The 23,173-nt window shown below is 47.2% G+C and overlaps 13 non-coding genes and 4 pseudogenes across 13 annotated transcripts; 14 read left to right on the top strand and 3 right to left on the bottom strand.

The window, feature by feature from the left end:
• The first annotated feature begins 6,099 nt into the window (after positions 1 to 6,099).
• On the top strand, positions 6,100 to 6,263 carry LOC135047383 (U1 spliceosomal RNA). The gene has a single exon (XR_010239432.1). It is a non-coding gene; the product is annotated as a U1 spliceosomal RNA (small nuclear RNA).
• Positions 6,264 to 6,415: 152 nt separating this feature from the next.
• LOC135047334 (U1 spliceosomal RNA) lies at positions 6,416 to 6,557 on the top strand (annotated as a pseudogene).
• Positions 6,558 to 7,249: 692 nt separating this feature from the next.
• On the top strand, positions 7,250 to 7,413 carry LOC135047395 (U1 spliceosomal RNA). The gene has a single exon (XR_010239443.1). It is a non-coding gene; the product is annotated as a U1 spliceosomal RNA (small nuclear RNA).
• Positions 7,414 to 7,565: 152 nt separating this feature from the next.
• Positions 7,566 to 7,707, top strand: LOC135047336 (U1 spliceosomal RNA; annotated as a pseudogene).
• A 692-nt stretch (positions 7,708 to 8,399) lies between these two features.
• LOC135047415 (U1 spliceosomal RNA) lies at positions 8,400 to 8,563 on the top strand. The gene has a single exon (XR_010239463.1). It is a non-coding gene; the product is annotated as a U1 spliceosomal RNA (small nuclear RNA).
• Positions 8,564 to 8,715: 152 nt separating this feature from the next.
• Positions 8,716 to 8,857, top strand: LOC135047337 (U1 spliceosomal RNA; annotated as a pseudogene).
• A 692-nt stretch (positions 8,858 to 9,549) lies between these two features.
• LOC135047327 (U1 spliceosomal RNA) lies at positions 9,550 to 9,713 on the top strand. Its single transcript, XR_010239387.1, has one exon. It is a non-coding gene; the product is annotated as a U1 spliceosomal RNA (small nuclear RNA).
• Positions 9,714 to 14,558: 4,845 nt separating this feature from the next.
• Positions 14,559 to 14,721, bottom strand: LOC135047341 (U1 spliceosomal RNA). The gene has a single exon (XR_010239396.1). It is a non-coding gene; the product is annotated as a U1 spliceosomal RNA (small nuclear RNA).
• Positions 14,722 to 14,873: 152 nt separating this feature from the next.
• On the bottom strand, positions 14,874 to 15,037 carry LOC135047322 (U1 spliceosomal RNA). The gene has a single exon (XR_010239382.1). It is a non-coding gene; the product is annotated as a U1 spliceosomal RNA (small nuclear RNA).
• A 675-nt stretch (positions 15,038 to 15,712) lies between these two features.
• LOC135047373 (U1 spliceosomal RNA) lies at positions 15,713 to 15,868 on the bottom strand. Its single transcript, XR_010239422.1, has one exon. It is a non-coding gene; the product is annotated as a U1 spliceosomal RNA (small nuclear RNA).
• A 2,361-nt stretch (positions 15,869 to 18,229) lies between these two features.
• LOC135047422 (U1 spliceosomal RNA) lies at positions 18,230 to 18,392 on the top strand. The gene has a single exon (XR_010239470.1). It is a non-coding gene; the product is annotated as a U1 spliceosomal RNA (small nuclear RNA).
• Positions 18,393 to 18,544: 152 nt separating this feature from the next.
• LOC135047346 (U1 spliceosomal RNA) lies at positions 18,545 to 18,690 on the top strand (annotated as a pseudogene).
• A 691-nt stretch (positions 18,691 to 19,381) lies between these two features.
• On the top strand, positions 19,382 to 19,545 carry LOC135047401 (U1 spliceosomal RNA). The gene has a single exon (XR_010239449.1). It is a non-coding gene; the product is annotated as a U1 spliceosomal RNA (small nuclear RNA).
• Positions 19,546 to 19,697: 152 nt separating this feature from the next.
• LOC135047344 (U1 spliceosomal RNA) lies at positions 19,698 to 19,860 on the top strand. The gene has a single exon (XR_010239399.1). It is a non-coding gene; the product is annotated as a U1 spliceosomal RNA (small nuclear RNA).
• Positions 19,861 to 20,531: 671 nt separating this feature from the next.
• Positions 20,532 to 20,695, top strand: LOC135047407 (U1 spliceosomal RNA). The gene has a single exon (XR_010239455.1). It is a non-coding gene; the product is annotated as a U1 spliceosomal RNA (small nuclear RNA).
• A 152-nt stretch (positions 20,696 to 20,847) lies between these two features.
• On the top strand, positions 20,848 to 21,010 carry LOC135047365 (U1 spliceosomal RNA). The gene has a single exon (XR_010239416.1). It is a non-coding gene; the product is annotated as a U1 spliceosomal RNA (small nuclear RNA).
• Positions 21,011 to 21,681: 671 nt separating this feature from the next.
• Positions 21,682 to 21,845, top strand: LOC135047410 (U1 spliceosomal RNA). The gene has a single exon (XR_010239458.1). It is a non-coding gene; the product is annotated as a U1 spliceosomal RNA (small nuclear RNA).
• Positions 21,846 to 23,173: the final 1,328 nt, after the last annotated feature.

A 23,173-nucleotide genomic window follows, 5' to 3' on the forward strand; every position in this document is an offset into this window, starting at 1 on the left:
TCGGTGCTGCAGAGTCGTACGCACTCTCCCACCCGTTCAAGAGCTTTGGTATAACCCCATGGTTCTTAATGTGACCCCAGCATCCTCTAGGTCGTATGAGAAAATAGGATTTTAATACCTACCGGTAAATCCTTTTCTCTTAGTCTGTAGAGGATGCTGGGCACCCGTCCCAGTCCATACTGTGTCTGCAGTTATTACTTGTGGTTATACACATGTTGTGTTATGGTTCTGGTCAGCTTTTTGCTGCAATTGTTCATGCCGTTGGCTTGTGTTCTGTTGAATGCCACTTTCTGCGGCATGCTTAAGGTGTGAGCTGGTAAGATGCTCACCTTAGTTTAACAATAAATCCTTTCCTCGAAATGTCCGTCTCCCTGGGCACAGTTCCTATAACTGGAGTCTGGAGGAGGGGCATAGAGGGAGGAGCCAGTTCACACCCTTTGAAAGTCTTAAAGTGCCCATGTCTCTTGCGGATCCCGTCTATACCCCATGGTTCTTAATGTGACCCCAGCATCCTCTACGGACTAAGAGAAAAGAATGCCCTTGCGCACTATCCTGACTTCTCCTCCCGTCTGCTTACTTTGTGCCTTCCAACGCACAATGCAAACTACAGGTGGTGCTGCAGGGCCCACACCCTTTTACTTGCCTTACAGAACAGCTCTGGAGCTGTTACAGTGCCCAGCTGCTGCAAGAAATCAGCTTGAATGCTTCAGGGGATGGGGCATGGCCAACATGAGCCCCACACCAAAGGAGGGTGGGGGTGTTTAATGTGAACTAGGGGTCATCCAAGCACTGCAAAAGGCCGCCATGCCCTGCATGCCCTTTTTCTCTTTTCATATGCAGATGAGGGTTCCAGTCAACTTTGGCCCACTGCTTGGATAACATCACCGTATGCAAATCCGTCTGCTGCAGACCTTCCCCCAGGAATGCTTGTACTAGTTGTTGCATATGGTGCTTCAGTATTAGGCAGCCTTCCGCCCTCCCATGTTCATCTGAAAAGATGTGGTCTCCCTGCAGTTGTTGTCCCCAGACGAGAGTTCCCTTGTGCTTCCTCAGTTGAATCTCCTTAACTTGACGGGGGAGGGGCTGCCCGAGCAGCCACCCTCCCCAGCCCTATCCCAACTCATCCTTATTTTGCATATGAGATCTCTTGATCATGAAGATTGTTCTCACAGGGTGAGGTTCATCCATTATATTTTAAAATAGGAAGGTACAAATTACATATTTGAATTGCATCTATGTGCTGGATTCAAATGTCCCCCCCCCCCTTCCTTTCTCAATTGTGCCCGTCAGCAGCTATTCTAAGGTTGCTGCCAATGGGTGTGACATATTAATTTCTTCTGTGGGGTACACTGGACTCCACAAGGATTCACATTGGGGTGTAGAGTAGGATCTTGATCTGAGGCACCAACCGGCTCAAAGCTTTTGACTGTTCCCAAGAAGCTCAGTGCATTCTCCTCTATAACCCCGCTTCCATGAACAGGGAGCTCAGTTTGTAGTTGGTGCCTTCAGTAGCAGGCCGCTTAACAGGGGCCTGCCTCAGGCAGCCTATTCTTAGCTATTAATTTTGACAAGAAAAGAAGAACTTGTTTTATGAGAATCTACAAGGGCTGCAGCAGGCTAGGTCTAATAGACATCTTTACTGCAGCTTCATCACTCCCAGCGGCGCTGTATACTCCCGTGCCCTGGTTGCTGGGTCACTGCAGCGGAGGCTCCGGTTTCATCCTAAGGTCAGTCACACACACACCACCCTTCCGGATCACGAGGCCGCTGATGAAGGGGAGCGAGGCCGTAGGGGGTGGGCCGTGTGCGCACTGCGGTGGATACTGATTACTGGGCAGCCGCTCCACTAGCCACCAGGTACAGTTAAGGAGCACAGGTCTGGGGGTTTTTCTCCTATATTAACCCAATTTTGTACTGCCCGCAGCGCATTGTGATAGGTAATAGGGCCTGATTCAGGTTGGATTGCAATCACAATAAGCGATCCAACTGCAAAAATTGCTAAGAGCATACGCATGTGCCTGCATTTTCTGCGGCACCCCGCAGAGAATGTGATCGCCTCTGCCTGTCAATCGGGGCGGGGAAGGGGGGGAGAGGTGGGTCAGCAACACTCCATTTCCAAGTCAGAGATGGAGCGGTGCGGGGGCAAGGCTTCAAAATGGGGTCTGCAACAGAGGAGACACAGGAGGCATGGTCACAGCGGCTGTATGACATCACATTCAGCCGCTGTGATCACAAAAATGGTGGCGGCTTCCTGCGCGCACATACAGTCTGCCCCAGCAGGAGCCTACACCATTTTTTATGATCACGCTGAACTGCAGTGCGACTGCAATTACAGCATGGTCAAGAAGGGAGGCGTCATGCTGGGTGGCCATGCCCTGTCACTGTGCAGGAGCCAGCACCGCTCACACACTAGTCCCCGGGTGCAGCCCCCAACCCCCGGGACACCCGGAGCAACAAAATGTAGATTCAGGCCACCAGGCCACGCCCCTACCTATGAAACCATGCCTCCTTTTTACCATTGCGCTGCTTATCTGCGCGCACTGCATTACAATCTCCCTCGCCACCTCTCTGGGTGTCACCAGTGATAGTGACACCTCTGCCATGCTTGTAGCAGCTGGTCCTAAGATCTACGCCTCAAACCCTGAGTGTTTGCCCTTGTGACTTGTTGATCATCATAGCGAAGCAGATGCTTACAGAAAACTGCAGGGGCTTAGATTGAAAATAAAAAAATTGATGGGTATAAGGTAGAGAGGAGCAGGTTCGGTTCTCCGAGAACCGAATTCCCCACAAACTCCACGTGGTTTACACTGGTCCAAGGCAGGCTCGGTTGTTCCCGCCTGACTCGGAAAACCTGAACAAGGGAAAATGTCATCATCCCGCTGTCGGATTCTCGCGAGATTCGGATTCCATATAAAGAGCTGCGCGTTGCTGCCATTTTTACTCGTGCATTGAAGAGAGAGCGGAGAGGACGTGGCTATGTTCTCTCAGTGGAAATCTCAATATCAGTGCTCAGTATCAGTGGTTACTTATTGCTGCTCAGTAATACTAGTAGTGTGTCTCTCCTGCTCAGTGTCAGTTCTCAGTAGTATCCTCATCAGTGCTCAGTATCACTGCTCATTGTCTTGTGCTGCATTGTGGTGCTCAGCATACTACAGTACATTACTAATAGTCCAGTGCTGCATCTTGCTGCTCAGTGTCAGTTCTAGTATCCTCATCAGTGCTCACTATCACTGCTCATTGCATTGTGGTGTTCTGTATACTACAATAACATAGTAATATAGTAACATAGTTTTTGAGGTTGAATAGAGGCAAATTGCCCATCGTGTTCAACCTGTTTTAAGTTGTGATGATTCTACATACTTGCTGAATAATGTTTTATGACTAGTTAGCTACTATAACTCATGTTACCCCCGGATTAACCATGTTGATATTTTAAGTATTATAACCTTGGATAGCTTTTTCATTCAGAAATGTATCCATTCCTTTTTTAAATCCAATTACAGAGTCCGCCATTACCACCTTCCCTGGCAGGGAATTCCACATCCTGATTGCCCTAACAGTGAAGAATCCTTTCCTCCATTGCGTTCTGAACTTTCCTCCAGTCGCAGCGAGTGACCACGTGTTCTTTTAATAAATAATTCCTCTGATAACTCTTTGTTATGTATCTTTACATATTTGAAGATATTAATAATATCTCCTCTTAGGCACCTCTTTTCTAGTGTATAAATATTCAGCCTAGTAAGTCTTTCCTTATAGTCAAGTACTTTTAGGCCTTTAATCAATTTAGTCTTCAGGATCTCTTACACTTCCATGAGCAGCAGAGTAGTGCAATGGAAGCATGCTGGGCCCATACCCCAGAGGTCGATTGATCGAAACTATCCTCTGCTATGTGCATTTTTTTTTTTATAATTAAAGTAATCAAAAACTGGGATTGATATTTTGGCTCTTTTATTTTTACTTAAAGTACAATAACTTTTATCATTTTAATTTGTTTTAATAGTATATTGACAGCATTGTTTTCTTTAAAAAATCCACTTAATTTTCTTTACCCTATTACTGAAATGGTAATTGACAAAAACAAACTACATTGTCACCAGAAGAGCAATGCAAAATGTACAAGTGATATATGAAAATCATCTTCCATCTTGAATTTCAATGATGCATTGGGACAACAATTTGTGAGAAACATCTTCACCCATAAAGAAAGATTTTCTTAATTCCTTACCTGTGTGCTGATTAGATATCACCTTGTTTTCACATTAAACAGACTTCCCCATGAGGAAGCAGCAATGATGCAGTGACGTTTCCTGGTGTCAACCTGTATTATTTCAGTAGACATTGAAATGAGGATGCATCTTTGATGCCTTTCCAATGAAGCAAGTTTAATTCAGTAATAGGTGAAAAACCATTCCTACAAAGGTGTTAATCAGAGACTTGGCTTTGTGGACACTTTTCAGAGAGCAAATTTGTTAGCATAAACATAAAATCAGAAAATGAAGAGCTGTTTAATCACTCAATTGTACTTTTCTGCCAGCATAATTTTTTTTCTCTGCAACCCACTGCTAAATTGTGCTTCCTAGCTGTTTTTTTATAAAATCACTTAATCAAATCTAACTCTGATTACATCAGAGAAGGCCAGGTACCCTACACCATAAGGGGGTTTTTTGAAATTTTGACTTGTCTACTTAAAGATCACCAAAATCTGATTACAAGGTCAATTACATCCCTGGGTGGGATTGAACCACCAACCTTTTGGTTAATAGCCAAACATGCTAACCGATTGCGCCACAGAGACACCTTGCAAAAGTCAATACTGACAAAGGCTAATAAGCATTCATCTAGAACGTTTCCTAGAAAAACTTTAAAAAGTCAATAATCTGGAGAATTTTTGTAAGAAACACATTGGTACTTTCCCATGATGAGTGAGTGCTTCAGGATTTCTTGCACTTACATGGGCTATTAACCAAAAGGTTGGTGGTTCAATCCCACCCAGGGATGTAATTGACCTTGTCAACAGATTTTGGTGATCTTTAAGAAGACAAGTCAAAATTTCATACCCCCTCTTATGGTGTAGGGTACCTGGCCTTCTCTGACGTAATCAGAGTTAGATTTAATTAAGTGATTTTATAAAAAACAGCTAGGAAGCACAATTTAGCAGTGGGTTGCAGAGAAAAAAATAACATTTTAAACCTACCGGTAATTTTTTTTTCTCGTAGTCCGTAGAGGATGATGGGGACTCCGTAAGGACCATGGGGGATAGACGGGCTCCGCAGCAGACATGGGCACTTTAAGAAAGACTTTTGATCTGGGTGTGCACTGGCTCCTCCCTCTATGCCCCTCCTCCATACCTCAGTTAGAGAAACTGTGCCCAGAGGAGACGGACAGTACGAGGAAAGGATTTTTGTTAATCCAAGGTCAAGATTCATACCAGCCACACCAATCACACCGTATAACTTGTGATATACTACCCAGTTAACAGTATGAAAACAACATAGCATCAGTCCAAGACCGATGAAAACTAACATATAACCCTTATGTAAGCAATAACTATATACAAGTCTTGCAGAAGTAGACCGCACTTGGGACGGGCACCCAGCATCCTCTACGGACTACGAGAAAAAGATTTACCGGTAGGTTTAAAATCTTATTTTCTCTTACGTCCTAGAGGATGCTGGGGACTCCGTAAGGACCATGGGGATTATACCAAAGCTCCCAAACGGGCAGGAGAGTGCGGATGACTCTGCAGCACTGATTGAGCAAACAGGAGGTCCTCCTCAGCCAGGGTATCAAACTTATAGAACTTTGCAAAGGTGTTTGAACCAACTTTGACCCACTGCATGGATGACATCACCATATGCAAATCCATCTGCGGCAGGCCTTCCCCCAGGAATGCTTGAACTAGTTGTTGCATTTGGTTTGTTGTTTGGGGGTGCTTCAGTATTAGGCAGCCTTCTGCCCTCCCATGTTCATCTGAAAATATGTGTTCTCCCTGCAGTTGTTGTCCCCAGATGAGAGTTCCCTTGTGCTGCCTCAGTTGAATCTCCTTTACTTGACAGAGATGTGCCTGAGCAGCGGCCCTCCCCAGCCCTATCCCAAATCATACTTATTTTGCATAGGAGATACCATGGTCATGAAGATTGTTCTCCCAGGGTTAGGTTCATTCATTGCATTCTGGGTATGCTGACCCCTGTGATTTCCCCAAATGTGGGAAACTCAACTGCATTATTTGTGGTAGTGGGGGACTGTGTTTGTGCTTTCCTCTGGTCAGCTCTGGTAAAAGTCAGATTTCTTTGTCTCAGATCTTCCTCTAGCCTTGTTCTTCTTTCGAGAGTTCCCTTGTGCTGCCTCAGTTGGATCTCCTTCACTTGACAGGGGGGTGCCCGAGCAGCGACCCTCCCCAGCTCTAGCCCAACTCCTACTTACCTGCCAGGTGAGATACTATGATCATGAAGATGCTTCTCCCAGGGCAAGGCTCACCCATTGCACTCTGGGTGTGCTGCCCCTGCGATTTCCCCAAATGTGGGAAACTTGACTGCATAATTTGTGTTTCCCCTGGTCGGCTCTCATATAATTCAGATCTCTTTGTCTCAGGTCTCTCTCCAGCCTAGTTTGCTGTCTGTTTCCACTTCTTTTTTCTTGAGCCCCTCCCTTCTATACCCTTGTGCACTATCCTGACCTCTCCCGTCTCCTTACTTTGTGCCTTCCAACGCACAATGCAAACTACAGGTAGTGCTGCAGGGCCCACACCCTTTTACTTGCTTTACAGAGCAGCTCTGGAGCTGTTACAGTGCCCAGCTGCTGCAAGAAATCAGCTTGAATGCTTCAGGGGCTGGGGCATAGCCAACATGAGCCCCACACCGAAGGAGGGTGGAGGTGTTTAATGCGAACTAGGGGTCATCCAAGCGCCGCAAAAGGCCGCCATGCCCTGCACACCCCTTTATTCTTTTCATATGCAGACGAGGGTTGAAGCCAACTTTGACCCACTGCTTGGATGACATCACCATATTCAAATCCATCTGCTGCAGGCCTTCCCCCAGGAATGCTTGCACTAGTTGTTGCATTTGGTTTGTTATTTGGGGGTGCTTCAGTATTAGGCAGCCTTCTGCCCTCCCATGTTCATCTGAAAATATGTGTTCTCCCTGCAGTTGTTGTCCCCAGATGAGAGTTCCCTTGTGCTGCCTCAGTTGAATCTCCTTTACTTGACAGAGATGTGCCTGAGCAGCGGCCCTCCCCAGCCCTATCCCAAATCATACTTATTTTGCATAGGAGATACCATGGTCATGAAGATTGTTCTCCCAGGGTTAGGTTCATTCATTGCATTCTGGGTATGCTGACCCCTGTGATTTCCCCAAATGTGGGAAACTCAACTGCATTATTTGTGGTAGTGGGGGACTGTGTTTGTGCTTTCCTCTGGTCAGCTCTGGTAAAAGTCAGATTTCTTTGTCTCAGATCTTCCTCTAGCCTTGTTCTTCTTTCGAGAGTTCCCTTGTGCTGCCTCAGTTGGATCTCCTTCACTTGACAGGGGGGTGCCCGAGCAGCGACCCTCCCCAGCTCTAGCCCAACTCCTACTTACCTGCCAGGTGAGATACTATGATCATGAAGATGCTTCTCCCAGGGCAAGGCTCACCCATTGCACTCTGGGTGTGCTGCCCCTGCGATTTCCCCAAATGTGGGAAACTTGACTGCATAATTTGTGTTTCCCCTGGTCGGCTCTCATATAATTCAGATCTCTTTGTCTCAGGTCTCTCTCCAGCCTAGTTTGCTGTCTGTTTCCACTTCTTTTTTCTTGAGCCCCTCCCTTCTATACCCTTGTGCACTATCCTGACTTCTCCCGTCTGCTTACTTTGTGCCTTCCAACGCACAATGCAAACTACAGGTAGTGCTGCAGGGCCCACACCCTTTTACTTGCTTTACAGAGCAGCTCTGGAGCTGTTACAGTGCCCAGCTGCTGCAAGAAATCAGCTTAAATGCTTCAGGGGCTGGGGCATAGCCAACATGAGCCCCACACCGAAGGAGGGTAGAGGTGTTTAATGCGAACTAGGGGTCATCCAAGCGCCGCAAAAGGGCGCCATGCCCTGCACACCCCTTTTTTCTTTTCATATGCAGACGAGGGTTGAAGCCAACTTTGACCCACTGCTTGGATGACATCACCATATGCAAATCCATCTGCTGCAGGCCTTCCCCCAGGAATGCTTGCACTAGTAGTTGCATTTGGTTTGTTGTTTGGGGGTGCTTCAGTTTTAGGCAGCCTTCTGCCCTCCCATGTTCATCTGAAAATATGTGTTCTCCCTGCAGTTGTTGTCCCCAGATGAGAGTTCCCTTGTGCTGCCTCAGTTGAATCTCCTTTACTTGACAGAGATGTGCCTGAGCAGCGGCCCTCCCCAGCCCTATCCCAAATCATACTTATTTTGCATAGGATATACCATGGTCATGAAGATTGTTCTCCCAGGGTTAGGTTCATTCATTGCATTCTGGGTATGCTGACCCCTGTGATTTCCCCAAATGTGGGAAACTCAACTGCATTATTTGTGGTAGTGGGGGACTGTGTTTGTGCTTTCCTCTGGTCAGCTCTGGTAAAAGTCAGATTTCTTTGTCTCAGATCTTCCTCTAGCCTTGTTCTTCTTTCGAGAGTTCCCTTGTGCTGCCTCAGTTGGATCTCCTTCACTTGACAGGGGGGTGCCCGAGCAGCGACCCTCCCCAGCTCTAGCCCAACTCCTACTTACCTGCCAGGTGAGATACTATGATCATGAAGATGCTTCTCCCAGGGCAAGGCTCACCCATTGCACTCTGGGTGTGCTGCCCCTGCGATTTCCCCAAATGTGGGAAACTTGACTGCATAATTTGTGTTTCCCCTGGTCGGCTCTCATATAATTCAGATCTCTTTGTCTCAGGTCTCTCTCCAGCCTAGTTTGCTGTCTGTTTCCACTTCTTTTTTCTTGAGCCCCTCCCTTCTATACCCTAGTGCACTATCCTGACTTCTCCCGTCTGCTTACTTTGTGCCTTCCAACGCACAATGCAAACTACAGGTAGTGCTGCAGGGCCCACACCCTTTTACTTGCTTTACAGAGCAGCTCTGGAGCTGTTACAGTGCCCAGCTGCTGCAAGAAATCAGCTTGAATGCTTCAGGGGCTGGGGCATAGCCAACATGAGCCCCACACCGAAGGAGGGTGGAGGTGTTTAATGCGAACTAGGGGTCATCCAAGCGCTGCAAAAGGCCGCCATGCCCTGCACACCCCTTTATTCTTTTCATATGCAGACGAGGGTTGAAGCCAACTTTGACCCACTGCTTGGATGACATCACCATATTCAAATCCATCTGCTGCAGGCCTTCCCCCAGGAATGCTTGCACTAGTTGTTGCATTTGGTTTGTTGTTTGGGGGTGCTTCAGTATTAGGCAGCCTTCTGCCCTCCCATGTTCATCTGAAAATATGTGTTCTCCCTGCAGTTGTTGTCCCCAGATGAGAGTTCCCTTGTGCTGCCTCAGTTGAATCTCCTTTACTTGACAGAGATGTGCCTGAGCAGCGGCCCTCCCCAGCCCTATCCCAAATCATACTTATTTTGCATAGGAGATACCATGGTCATGAAGATTGTTCTCCCAGGGTGAGGTTCATTCATTGCATTCTGGGTATGCTGACCCCTGTGATTTCCCCAAATGTGGGAAACTCGACTGCATTATTTGTGGTAGTGGGGGACTGTGTTTGTGCTTTCCTCTGGTCAGCTCTGGTAAAAGTCAGATTTCTTTGTCTCAGATCTTCCTCTAGCCTTGTTCTTCTTTCGAGAGTTCCCTTGTGCTGCCTCAGTTGGATCTCCTTCACTTGACAGGGGGTGCCCAAGCAGCAATCCTCCACAGCTCTAGCCCAACTCCTACTTACCTGCCAGGTGAGATACTATGATCTTCACTGTTAGGGCAATCAGGATGTGGAATTTCCTGCCAGGGAAGGTGGTAATGGTGGACTCTGTAATTGGATTTAAAAAAGGAATGGATACATTTCTGAATGAAAAAGCTATCCAAGGTTATAATACTTAAAATATCAACATGGTTAATCCAGGGGGAACATGAGTTGTAGTAGTTAACTAGTCATAAAACATTGTGAAGGCAGGGGAGAAGAACAAGCGCCATATGGTGTAGTATTTTGAATAAATTGGAGTGATAGATAGGTATATACGAAGTAAGTACCGGATAGATTCTTGAGATTAGGCCTGTCTGTCTCACTAAATTCTTTGTGGCTGTTCCCCACCTAGGAGACAAAAGATCATCGCCATATGGTGTAGTAACCTCAGATATATCTTGGGGTACCCTCCCCTCTATTTCATGCGTACCAAAAGGAAAATTCAATATAGCATATAGGATATATTTATATCCAGGTAGATCAAGTCGGTCCAATATGATGTAATGGCTGAATCAGTCGACTGTTGCTGCCTTATATAGTATTATCAATAAAAAATTTTAATCCACAAAATAATAATACAAATTCAGATAAAAAATAAATAAAACAAATCAGAAAATCTTAGCTGATTGGTGTAGGCAGTAGTTAGGTCAGTCTCAACGCGTTTCGCCTCCAGGGCTTCCTCAGGAGAATACATCATATCAAAAGATACACATATTTATAGTGCTTTCAGTTTCATTTTGGCCAGCACTTCCGGTTCGCGTCATTTCCGGAACCGGAAGTGCTCGGTCCGACTTACATACTAAATGCATATGTGGCTTGATATTTAACATTAGATTGCATTGGTGGTGCAGTGTTAATATAAATTTTAGATCAGTCTGTATAAGTAGCGCAAGACGGACATAGAGTCCGTTTGCTCCGTGAAACCGGAAGTGACGCGGCTCGTCCCGGCCACTGCCGCGTCACTTCCGGTTTAGGTTAGAACCGGAAGTGCTGGCCAAAACGAAACTGAAAGCACTATAAATATGTGTATCTTTTGATATGATGTATTCTCCTGAGGAAGCCCTGGAGGCGAAACGCGTTGAGACTGACCTAACTACTGCCTACACCAATCAGCTAAGATTTTCTGATTTGTTTTATTTATTTTTTATCTGAATTTGTATTATTATTTTGTGGATTAAAATTTTTTATTGATAATACTATATAAGGCAGCAACAGTCGACTGATTCAGCCATTACATCATATTGGACCGACTTGATCTACCTGGATATAAATATATCCTATATGCTATATTGAATTTTCCTTTTGGTACGCATGAAATAGAGGGGAGGGTACCCCAAGATATATCTGAGGTTACTACACCATATGGCGATGATCTTTTGTCTCCTAGGTGGGGAACAGCCACAAAGAATTTAGTGAGACAGACAGGCCTAATCTCAAGAATCTATCCGGTACTTACTTCGTATATACCTATCTATCACTCCAATTTATTCAAAATACTACACCATATGGCGCTTGTTCTTCTCCCCTGCCTTCACAGAATTTCATGACTGAACATACCCAAGTCATATTCTGAAGAACTGAGCAGCCACCAAAGAAGTTTGGAGAGGTGTTTTCTGACGGAGCATCCACAACTGACTGAATCCAAACAGTAGAACCTGTTTGACGACCCTTTGCTTTAAAGGAATATTTGGACGCGAGACTAAGCGCACTGACCTTAAAAAAACTCCCAGTCATAAAACATTATTCAGCAAGTATGTAGAATCATCACAACTTAAAACAGGTTGAACACGATGGGCAATTTGCCTCTTTTCAACCTCAAAAACTATATTACTATATGTTACTATATTACTATGTTACTGTAGTATACAGAACACCACAATGTAATGAGCAGTGATAGTGAGCACTGATGAGGATACTAGAACTGACACTGAGCAGCAAGATGCAGCACTGGACTATTAGTAATGTACTGTAGTATGCTGAGCACCACAATGCAGCACAAGACAATGAGCAGTGATACTGAGCACTGATGAGGATACTACTGAGAACTGACACTGAGCAGGAGAGACACACTACTAGTATTACTGAGCAGCAATAAGTAACCACTGATAATGAGCACTGATATTGAGATTTCCACTGAGAGAACATAGCCACGTCCTCTCCGCTCTCTCTTCAATGCACGAGTAAAAATGGCGGCAACGCGCAGCTCTTTATATGAAATCCGAATCTCGCGAGAATCCGACAGCGGGATGATGACATTTTCCCTTGTTCAGGTTTTCCGAGTCAGGCGGGAACAACCGAGCCTGCCTCGGACCAGTGTAAACCACGTGGAGTTCGTGGGGAATTCGGTTCTCGGAGAACCGAACCCGCTCCTCTCTACCTTATACCCATAATTTTTTTTATTTTCAATCTAAGCCCCTGCAGTTTTCTGTAAGCATCTGCTTCGCTATGATGATCAACAAGTCACAAGGGCAAACACTCAGGGCTTGAGGCGTAGATCTTAGGACCAGCTGCTACAAGCATGGCAGAGGTGTCACTATCACTGGTGACACCCAGAGAGGTGGCAAAGGAGATTGTAATGCAGTGCGCGCAGATAAGCAGCGCAATGGTAAAAAGGAGGCATGGTTTCATAGGTAGGGGCGTGGCCTGGTGGCCTGAATCTACATTTTGTTGCTCCGGGTGTCCCGGGAATTGGGGGCTGCACCCGGGGACTAGTGTGTGAGCGGTGCTGGCTCCTGCACAGTGACAGGACATGGCCACCCAGCATGACGCCTCCCTTCTTGACCATGCTGTAATTGCAGTCGCACTGCAGTTCAGCGTGATCATAAAAAATGGTGTAGCCTTCTGCTGGTGCAGACTGTATGTGCGCGCAGGAAGCCGCCACCATTTTTGTGATCACAGCGGCTGAATGTGATGTCATACAGCCGCTGTGACCACGCCCCCTGTGTCTCCTCCGTTGCAGACCCCATTTTGAAGCCTTGCCCCCGCACCGCTCCATCCCTGACTTGGAAATGGAGTTTTGCTGACCCCCCTCTCCCCCCCTGCCCCGATTGACAGGCAGAGGCGATCGCATTCTCTGCGGGGTGCCGCAGAAAATGCAGGCACTTGCGTATGCTCTTAGCAATTTTTGCAGTTGGATCGCTTATTGTGATTGCAATCCAACCTGAATCAGGCCCTATTACCTATCGCAATGCGCTGCGGGCAGTACAAAATTGGTTTAATATGGGAGAAAAACCCCCAGACCTGTGCTCCTTAACTGTACCTGGTGGCTTGTGGAGCGGCTGCCCAGTAATCAGTGTCCACGCCAGTGCGCACACGGTCCACCCCCTACGGCCACGCTCCCCTTCATCAGCGGCCTCGTGATCCGGAAGGGCGGTGTGTGTGTGACTGACCTTAGGAAGAAACCGGAGCCTCCGCTGCAGTGACCCAGCAACCAGGGCACGGGAGTATACAGCGCCGCTGGGAGTGATGAAGCTGCAGTAAAGATGTCTATTAGACCTAGCCTGCTGCAGCCCTTGTAGATTCTCATAAAAAAAGTTCTTATTTTCTTGTCAAAATTAATAGCTAAGAATAGGCTGCCTGAGGCAGGCCCCTGTTAAGTGGCCTGCTACTGAAGGCACCAACTACAAACTGAGCTCCCTGTTCATGGAAGCGGGGTTATAGAGGAGAATGCGCTGAGCATCTTGGGAACAGTCAAAAGCTTTGAGCCGGTTGGTGCCTCAGATCAAGATCCTACTCTACACCCCAATGTGAATCCTTGTGGAGTCCAGTGTACCCCACAGAAGAAATTAATGTGTCACACCCATTGGCAGCAACCTTAGAATAGCTGCTGACGGGCACAATTGAGAAAGGAAGGGGGAGGAACATTTGAATCCAGCACATAGATGCAATTCAAATATGTAATTTGAACCTTCCTATTTTAAAATATAATGGATGAACCTCACCCTGTGAGAACAATCTTCATGATATAGAGATCTCATATGCAAAATAAGCATGAGTTGGGATAGGGCTGGGGAGGGTGGCTGCTCGGGCAAGCCCCTCCCCCGTCAAGTTAAGGAGATTCAACTGAGGAAGCACAAGGGAACTCTCGTCTGGGGACAACAACTGCAGGGAGACCACATCTTTTCAGATGAACATGGGAGGGCGGAAGGCTGCCTAATACTGAAGCACCATCAAATATCAAACCATATGCAATAACTAGTACAAGCATTCCTGGGGGAAGGTCTGCAGGAGACGAATTTGCATACGGTGATGTCATCCAAGCAGTGGGCCAAAGTTGGCTGGTACCCTCATCTGCATATGAAAAGAGAAAAGGGTTATGCAGGGCATGGCGGCCTTTTGCGGCGCTTGGATGACCCCTAGTTCGCATTAAACACCTCCACCCTCCTTCGGTGTGGGGCTCATGTTGGCTATGCCCCAGCCCCTGAAGCATTCAAGCTGATTTCTTGCAGCAGCTGGGCACTGTAACAGCTCCAGAGCTGCTCTGTAAGGCAAATAAAAGGGTGTGGGCCCTGCAGCACTACCTGTAGTTCGCATTGTGCGTTGGAAGGCACAAAGTAAGCAGACGGGAGAAGTCAGGATAGTGCGCAAGGGCATAGAAGGGAGCGGCTCAAGAAAAGAGAAGTGGAAACAGACAGCAAACTAGGCTGGAGAGAGACCTGAGACAAAGAGATCTGAATTATACGAGAGCCGACCAGGGGAAACACAAATTATGCAGTCAAGTTTCCCACATTTGGGGAAATCGCAGGGGCAGCACACCCAGAGTGCAATGGGTGAGCCTTGCCCTGGGAGAAGCACCTTCAAGATCATAGTATCTCACCTGGCAGGTAAGTAGGAGTTGGGCTAGAGCTGGGGAGGGTCGCTGCTCGGGCACCCCCCTGTCAAGTGAAGGAGATCCAACTGAGGCAGCACAATGGAACTCTCGAAAGAAGAACAAGGCTAGAGGAAGATCTGAGACAAAGAAATCTGACTTTTACCAGAGCTGACCAGCGGAAAACACAAACACAGTCCCCCACTACCACAAATAATGCAGGCGAGTTTCCCACATTTGGGGAAATCACAGGGGTCAGCATACCCAGAATGCAATGAATGAAACTCACCCTGGGTGAACAATTTTCATGACCATGGTGTCTCCTATGCAAAATAAGTATGATTTGGGATAGGGCTGGGGAGGGCCGCTGCTCAGGCACATCTCTGTCAAGTAAAGGAGATTCAACTGAGGCAGCACAAGGGAACTCTCATCTGGGGACAACAACTGCAGGGAGAACACATATTTTCAGATGAACATGGGAGGGCAGAAGGCTGCCTAATACTGAAGCACCCCCAAACAACAAACCAAATGCAACAACTAGTGCAAGCATTCCTGGGGGAAGGCCTGCAGCAGATGGATTTGCATATGGTGATGTTATCCAAGCAGTGGGTCAAAGTTGGCTTCAACCCTCATCTGCTTATGAAAAGAGAAAAGGGGCGTGCAGGGCATGGCAGCCTTTTGCGGTGCTTGGATGACCCCTAGATCGCATTAAACACCCCCACCCTCCTTTGGTGTGGGGCTCATGTTGGCCATGCCCCATCCCATGAAGCATTCAAGCTGATTTCTTGCAGCAGCTGGGCATTGTAACAGCTCCAGAGCTGCTCTGTAAGGCAAGTAAAAGGGTGTGGGCCCTGCAGCACTACCTGTAGTTTGCATTGTGCATTGGAAGGCACAAAGTAAGCAGACGGGAGGAGAAGTCAGGATAGTGCACAAGGGTATAGAAGGGAGGGGCTCAAGAAAAAAAGAAGTGGAAACAGACAGCAAACTAGGCTGGAGAGAGACCTGAGACAAAGAGATCTGAATTATACGAGAGCCGACCAGAGGAAACACAAATTATGCAGTCAAGTGTCCCACATTTGGGGAAATCGTAGGAGCAGCACACCCAGAGTGCAATGGGTGAGCCTTGCCCTGGGAGAAGCACCGTCCTGATTATAGTATCTCACCTGGGTGTGCTGCCCCTGCGATTTCCCCAAATGTGGGAAACTTGACTGCATAATTTGTGTTTCCCCTGGTCGGCTCTCATATAATTCAGATCTCTTTGTCTCAGGTCTCTCTCCAGCCTAGTTTGCTGTCTGTTTCCACTTCTTTTTTCTTGAGCCCCTCCCTTCTATACCCTTGTGGACTATCCTGACTTCTCCTCCTGTCTGCTTACTTTGTGCCTTCCAATGCACAATGCAAACTACAGGTAGTGCTGCAGGGCCCACACCCTTTTAGTTGCCTTACAGAGCAGCTCTGGAGCTGTTACAGTGCCAAGCTGCTGCAAGAAATCAGCTTGAATGCTTCAGGGGCTGGGGCATGGCCAACATGAGCCCCACACCGAAGGAGGGTGGGGGTGTTTAATGCGAACTAAGGGTCATCCAAGCGCCGCAAAAGGCCGCCATGCCCTGCATACCCCTTTTCTCTTTTCATATGCAGATGAGGGTTCCAGCCAACTTTGGCCCACTGCTTGGATGACATCACTGTATGCAAATCCGTCTTCTGCAGACCTTCCCCCAGGAATGCTTGTACTAGTTGTTGCATTTGGTTTGTTGTTTGGGGGTGCTTCAGTATTAGGCAGCCTTCTGCCCTCCCATGTTCATCTGAAAATATGTGTTCTCACTGCAGTTGTTGTCCCCAGATGGGAGTTCCCTTGTGCTGCCTCAGTTGAATCTCCTTTACTCTAAAACTTTTAAAACTTAGCAAAAGTGTTTACTAAATAGCTGCTCGGCAAAGTTGCAATGCCGAGACTCCCCGACCAGCTGCCCAGGATGAACCCACCTTTCTAGTAGAATGGGTCTTCACCTAATTCAGTAACGGCAATCCTGCCGTGGAATGAGCATGCTGAATCTTACCACAGATCCAGCGCATAATGGTCTACATGGACGCAGGACACCCAATCCTGTTGGGAGCATACAGGACAAACAGAGCCTCTGTTTTCCTAATCTGAACCGTTCTGGTGACATAAATTTTCAAAGTTCTGACCACAGCCAGAGACTTTGACTCAACGAAGGTGTCAGTGGCCCAAGGCACCATGTGGAAAGATGAACCACCTTCGGCAGAAATTGTTGACGTGTCCTCAATTCTGCTCTATCTTCATGAAAGATCAAATAAAGGCTCTTGTGATACTGCATGGTTTGTACTGTTTTCCATGTGCTCCCAGATCTTTCAAAAAAGAAGCATGGTCAAGAAAGTTCTGTTTGAAAAGAAACAACATTTACTGTCATTGTTATAGAATTTGGGAGAAAAAACAAGAAGAAATATGCACTGTTGACGCACTGGACAGAATGAATGAATCATAAAATATAACCTTTATTAAGTATGTATTAAAATTGGATAAATATTAATATTATTATCCCAAACTGCAGTGAAACATAAAGGTTAAAATCACAGAACTAACATACATGTGCATAAGAAGAATAAAGAGATGTGAAAAAAAGGTTTAAAAAGCGTGTCCGTGTGTGATTATTTTTGAAGGAACAACCCTGGCGGGGTTGTTTATATAGATATATATGTTGCTAATAATCACTTTCTAGCGTAATGTTATTAAATAGCTGTTAGTATCTATGTCGTCAGGTACCACTGGGTCGTATCCTATATACTCCTGTGGGAAACTTGACTGCATAATTTGTGTTTCCCCTGGTCGGCTCTCGTATAATTCAGATCTCTTTGTCTCAGGTCTCTCTCCAGCCTAGTTTGCTGTCTGTTTCCACTTCTCTTTTCTTGAGCCGCTGCCTTCTATACCCTTGTGCACTCTCCTGACTTCTCCTGTCTGCTTACTTTGTGCCGTCCAACGCACAATGCAAACTACAGGTAGTGCTGCAGGGCCCACACCCTTTTACTTGCCTTACAGAGCAGCTCTGGAGCTGTTACAGTGCCCAGCTGCAGCAAGAAATCAGCTTGAATGCTTCAGGTGCTGGGGCATAGCCAACAAGAGCCCCACACCGACGGAGGGTGGAGGTGTTTAATGCAAACTAGGGGTCAGCCAAGCGCCGCAAAAGGCCGCCATGCCCTGCATGCCCCTTTTCTCTTTTCATATGCAGACGAGGGTTGAAGCCAACTTTGACCCACTGCTTGGATGACATCACCATATGCAAATCCATCTGCGGCAGGCCTTCCCCCAGGAATGCTTGCACTAGTTGTTGCATTTGGTTTGTTGTTTGGGGGTGCTTCAGTATTAGGCAGCCTTCTGCCCTCCCATGTTCATCTGAAAATATGTGTTCTCCCTGCAGTTGTTGTCCCCAGATGAGAGTTCCCTTGTGCTGCCTCAGTTGAATCTCCTTTACTTGACAGAGATGTGCCTGAGCAGCGGCCCTCCCCAGCCCTATCCCAAATCATACTTATTTTGCATAGGAGATACCATGGTCATGAAGATTGTTCTCCCAGGGTTAGGTTCATTCATTGCATTCTGGGTAGCTTACCTCTGTGATTTCCCCAAATGTGGGAAACTCAACTGCATTATTTGTGGTAGTGGGGGACTGTGTTTGTGCTTTCCTCTGGTCAGCTCTGGTAAAAGTCAGATTTCTTTGTCTCAGATCTTCCTCTAGCCTTGTTCTTCTTTCAAGAGTTCCCTTGTGCTGCCTCAGTTGGATCTCCTTCACTTGACAGGGGGGTGCCCGAGCAGCGACCCTCCCCAGCTCTAGCCCAACTCCTACTTACCTGCCAGGTGAGATACTATGATCATGAAGTTGCTTCTCCCAGGGCAAGGCTCACCCATTGCACTCTGGGTGTGCTGCCCCTGCGATTTCCCCAAATGTGGGAAACTTGACTGCATAATTTGTGTTTTCCCTAGTCGGCTCTCATATAATTCAGATCTCTTTGTCTCAGGTTTCTCTCCAGCCTAGTTTGCTGTCTGTTTCCACTTCTTTTTTCTTGAGCCCCTCCCTTCTACACCCTTGTGCACTATCCTGACTTCTCCTCCTGTCTGCTTACTTTGTGCCTTCCAATGCACAATGCAAACTACAGGTAGTGCTGCAGGGCCCACACCCTTTTACTTGCCTTACAGAGCAGCTCTGGAGCTGTTACAGTGCCAAGCTGCTGAAAGAAATCAGCTTGAATGCTTCAGGGGCTGGGGCATGGCCAACATGAGCCCCACACCGAAGGAGGGTGGGGGTGTTTAATGCGAACTAAGGGTCATCCAAGCGCCGCAAAAGGCCGCCATGCCCTGCATACCCCTTTTCTCTTTTCATATGCAGATGAGGGTTCCAGCCAACTTTGGCCCACTGCTTGGATGACATCACTGTATGCAAATCCGTCTTCTGCAGACCTTCCCCCAGGAATGCTTGTACTAGTTGTTGCATTTGGTTTGTTGTTTGGGGGTGCTTCAGTATTAGGCAGCCTTCTGCCCTCCCATGTTCATCTGAAAATATGTGTTCTCCCGGCAGTTGTTGTCCCCAGATGAGAGTTCCTTTGTGCTGCCTCAGTTGAATCTCCTTTACTTGACAGAGATGTGCCTGAGCAGCGGCCCTCCCCAGCCAATTCCCAAATCATACTTATTTTGCATAGGAGATACCATGGTCATAAAGATTGTTCTCCCAGGGTGAGGTTCATTCATTGCATTCTGGGTATGCTGACCCCTGTGATTTCCCCAAATGTGGGAAACTCAACTGCATTATTTGTGGTAGTGGGGGACTGTGTTTGTGTTTTCCTCTGGTCAGCTCTGGTAAAAGTCAGATTTCTTTGTCTCAGATCTTCCTCTAGCCTTGTTCTTCTTTCGAGAGTTCCATTGTGCTGCCTCAGTTTGATCTCCTTCACTTGACAGGGGGGTACCCAAGCAGCGACCCTCCCCAGCTCTAGCCCAACTCCTACATACCTGCCAGGTGAGATACTATGATCATGAAGGTGCTTCTCCCAGGGCAAGGCTCACCCATTGCACTCTGGGTGTGCTGCTCCTGCGATTTCCCCAAATGTGGGAAACTTGACTGCATAATTTGTGTTTCCCCTGGTCGGCTCTCGTATAATTCAGATCTCTTTGTCTCAGGTCTCTCTCCAGCCTAGTTTGCTGTCTGTTTCCACTTCTCTTTTCTTGAGCCGCTGCCTTCTATGCCCTTGTGCACTCTCCTGACTTCTCCTGTCTGCTTACTTTGTGCCTTCCAACGCACAATGCAAACTACAGGTAGTGCTGCAGGGCCCACACCCTTTTACTTGCCTTTCAGAGCAGCTCTGGAGCTGTTACAGTGCCCAGCTGCTGCAAGAAATCAGCTTGAATGCTTCAGGGGCTGGGGCATAGCCAACATGAGCCCCACACCGACGGAGGGTGGAGGTGTTTAATGCGAACTAAGGGTCATCCAAGCGCCGCAAAAGGCCGCCATGCCCTGCATACCCCTTTTCTCTTTTCATATGCAGATGAGGGTTCCAGCCAACTTTGACCCACTGCTTGGATGACATCACCGTATGCAAATCCGTCTTCTGCAGACCTTTTCCCAGGAATGCTTGTACTAGTTGTTGCATTTGGTTTGTTGTTTGGGGGTGCTTCAGTATTAGGCAGCCTTCTGCTCTCCCATGTTCATCTGAAAATATCTGTTCTCCCTGCAGTTGTTGTCCCCAGATGAGAGTTCCCTTGTGCTGCCTCAGTTGAATCTCCTTTACTTGACAGAGATGTGCCTGAGCAGCGGCCCTCCCCAGCCCTATCCCAAATCATACTTATTTTGCATAGGAGATACCATTGTCATGAAGATTGTTCTCCCAGGGTGAGGTTCATTCATTGCATTCTGGGTATGCTGACCCCTGTGATTTCCCCAAATGTGGGAAACTCGACTGCATTATTTGTGGTAGTGGGGGACTGTGTTTGTGCTTTCCTCTGGTCAGCTCTGGTAAAAGTCAGATTTCTTTGTCTCAGATCTTCCTCTAGCCTTGTTCTTTTTTCGAGAGTTTCCTTGTGCTGCCTCAGTTGGATCTCCTTCACTTGACAGGGGGGTGCCCGAACAGCGACCCTCCCCAGCTCTAGCCCAACTCCTACTTACCTGCCAGGTGAGATACTATGATCAGGAAGGTGCTTCTCCCAGGGCAAGGCTCACCCAATGCACTCTGGGTGTGCTGCTCCTACGATTTCCCCAAATGTGGGACACTTGATTACATAATTTGTGTTTCCTCTGGTCGGCTCTCGTATAATTCAGATCTCTTTGTCTCAGGTCTCTCTCCAGCCTAGTTTGCTGTCTGTTTCCACTTCTCTTTTCTTGAGCCGCTCCCTTCTATGCCCTTGTGCACTATCCTGACTTCTCCCGTCTGCTTACTTTGTGCCTTCCAACGCACAATGCAAACTACAGGTAGTGCTGCAGGGCCCACACCCTTTTACTTGCTTTACAGAGCAGCTCTGGAGCTGTTACAGTGCCCAGCTGCTGCAAGAAATCAGCTTTAATGCTTCAGGGGCTGGGGCATAGCCAACATGAGCCCCACACCGAAGGAAGGTGGAGGTGTTTAATGCGAACTAGGGGTCATCCAAGCGCCGCAAAAGGCAGCCATGCCCTGCACACCCCATTTTTATTTTCATATGCAGACGAGGGTTGAAGCAAACTTTGACCCACTGCTTGGATGACATCACCATATGCAAATCCATCTGCTGCAGGCCTACTACCAGGAATGTTTGCACTAGTAGTTGCATTTGGTTTGTTGTTTGGGGGTGCTTCAGTATTAGGCAGCCTTCTGCCCTCCCATGTTCATCTGAAAATATGTGTTCTCCCTGCAGTTGTTGTCCCCAGATGAGAGTTCCCTTGTGTTGCCTCAGTTGAATCTCCTTTACTTGACAGAGATGTGCCTGAGCAGCGGCCCTCCCCAGCCCTATCCCAAATCATACTTATTTTGCATAGGAGATACCATGGTCATGAAGATTGTTCTCCCAGGGTGAGGTTCATTCATTGCACTCTGGGTATGCTGACCCCTGTGATTTCCCCAAATGTGGGAAACTCGACTGCATTATTTGTGGTAGTGGGGGACTGTGTTTGTGCTTTCCTCTGGTCAGCTCTGGTAAAAGTCAGATTTCTTTGTCTCAGATCTTCCTCTAGCCTTGTTCTTCTTTCGAGAGTTCCCTTGTGCTGCCTCAGTTGGATCTCCTTCACTTGACAGGGGGTGCCCGAGCAGCAATCCTCCACAGCTCTAGCCCAACTCCTACTTACCTGCCAGGTGAACTATGATCTTCACTGTTAGGGCAATCAGGATGTGGAATTCCCTGCCAGGGAAGGTGGTAATGGCGGACTCTGTAATTGGATTTAAAAAAGGAATGGATACATTTCTGAATGAAAAAGCTATCCAAGGTTATAATACTTAAAATATCAACATGGTTAATCCGGGGGTAACATGAGTTATAGTAGCTAACTAGTCATAAAACATTATTCAGCAAGTATGTAGAATCATCACAACTTAAAACAGGTTGAACACGATGGGCAATTTGCCTCTATTCAACCTCAAAAACTATGTTACTATATGTTACTATATTACTATGTTACTGTAGTATACAGAACACCACAATATAATGAGCAGTGATAGTGAGCACTGATGAGGATACTAGAACTGACACTGAGCAGCAAGATGCAGCACTGGACTATTAGTAATGTACTGTAGTATGCTGAGCACCACAATGCAGCACAAGACAATGAGCAGTGATACTGAGCACTGATGAGGATACTACTGAGAACTGACACTGAGCAGGAGAGACACACTACTAGTATTACAGAGCAGCAATAAGTAACCACTGATACTGAGCACTGATATTGAGATTTCCACTGAGAGAACATAGCCACGTCCTCTCCGCTCTCTCTTCAATGCACGAGTAAAAATGGCGGCAACGCGCAGCTCTTTATATGGAATCCGAATCTCGCGAGAATCCGACAGCGGGATGATGACATTTTCCCTTGTTCAGGTTTTCCGAGTCAGGCGGGAACAACCGAGCCTGCCTCGGACCAGTGTAAACCACGTGGAGTTCGTCGGGAATTCGGTTCTCGGAGAACCGAACCCGCTCCTCTCTACCTTATACCCATCAATTTTTTTATTTTCAATCTAAGCCCCTGCAGTTTTCTGTAAGCATCTGCTTCGCTATGATGATCAACAAGTCACAAGGGCAAACACTCAGGGCTTGAGGCGTAGATCTTAGGACCAGCTGCTACAAGCATGGCAGAGGTGTCACTATCACTGGTGACACCCAGAGAGGTGGCGAGGGAGATTGTAATGCAGTGCGCGCAGATAAGCAGTGCAATGGTAAAAAGGAGGCATGGTTTCATAGGTAGGGGCGTGGCCTGGTGGCCTGAATCTACATTTTGTTGCTCCGGGTGTCCCGGGGGTTGGGGGC

Source organism: Pseudophryne corroboree, unplaced genomic scaffold (genome assembly GCF_028390025.1).
Source record: "Pseudophryne corroboree isolate aPseCor3 unplaced genomic scaffold, aPseCor3.hap2 scaffold_927, whole genome shotgun sequence".
Lineage (NCBI taxonomy): Eukaryota > Metazoa > Chordata > Amphibia > Anura > Myobatrachidae > Pseudophryne > Pseudophryne corroboree.